This window comes from Neopelma chrysocephalum, unplaced genomic scaffold (assembly GCF_003984885.1).
Source record: "Neopelma chrysocephalum unplaced genomic scaffold, ASM398488v2 Primary Assembly neopelma1_79528, whole genome shotgun sequence".
NCBI lineage: Eukaryota > Metazoa > Chordata > Aves > Passeriformes > Pipridae > Neopelma > Neopelma chrysocephalum.
Window position 1 is genome coordinate 658 of NW_020910979.1, and position 435 is coordinate 1,092.

General features: G+C 60.5%; 1 long non-coding RNA gene across 1 annotated transcript in view; it reads right to left on the bottom strand.

Annotated features, from left to right (window-relative positions):
- LOC113979417 overlaps positions 1-285 on the bottom strand; it is an 893-nt gene extending 608 nt beyond the window's left edge. Inside the window, exon 1 of the long non-coding RNA XR_003537860.1 lies at positions 250-285. This is a non-coding gene — a long non-coding RNA (uncharacterized LOC113979417). The remainder of the gene's footprint in view (positions 1-249) is intronic.
- Positions 286-435: the final 150 nt, after the last annotated feature.

Sequence of the window (435 nt, forward strand, 5' to 3'; positions counted from 1 at the left end):
GGGTTTGGGGGGGTCCCAGCTGAATTTGGGGGGGGTTTTGGGGGGGTCCCAGGTACCCAGGTGTTTCAGGGGGTGTCCCAGTTGTATTTTGGGGGATTTTTGAGGGGTCCCAGGTGTGTTTTGGGGGAGTTTTTGGGGGGTCCTGGGTGTGTTTGGGGGGTCCCAGGTACCCAGGAGTTTCAGGGGGGTGTCCCAGGTGCATTTTGGGGTGTCCCGGGTGTATTTTGGGGTGTTTTTGGGGGCTCTCACCAGCTCCACGACGTGCACCTGTGTGGGCAGGGCCCTGAGGGGTCGGGGTGGGGATGTGGGGGGTCCCAGGTACCCAGGTGTGTTTTGGGGGATTTTTGGGGGGTCCCAGGTGTGATTTTGGGGTGTCCCAGATGAATTTGGGGTGTTTTTGGGGGTTCTCACCAGCTCCACGACGTGCACCTGTGC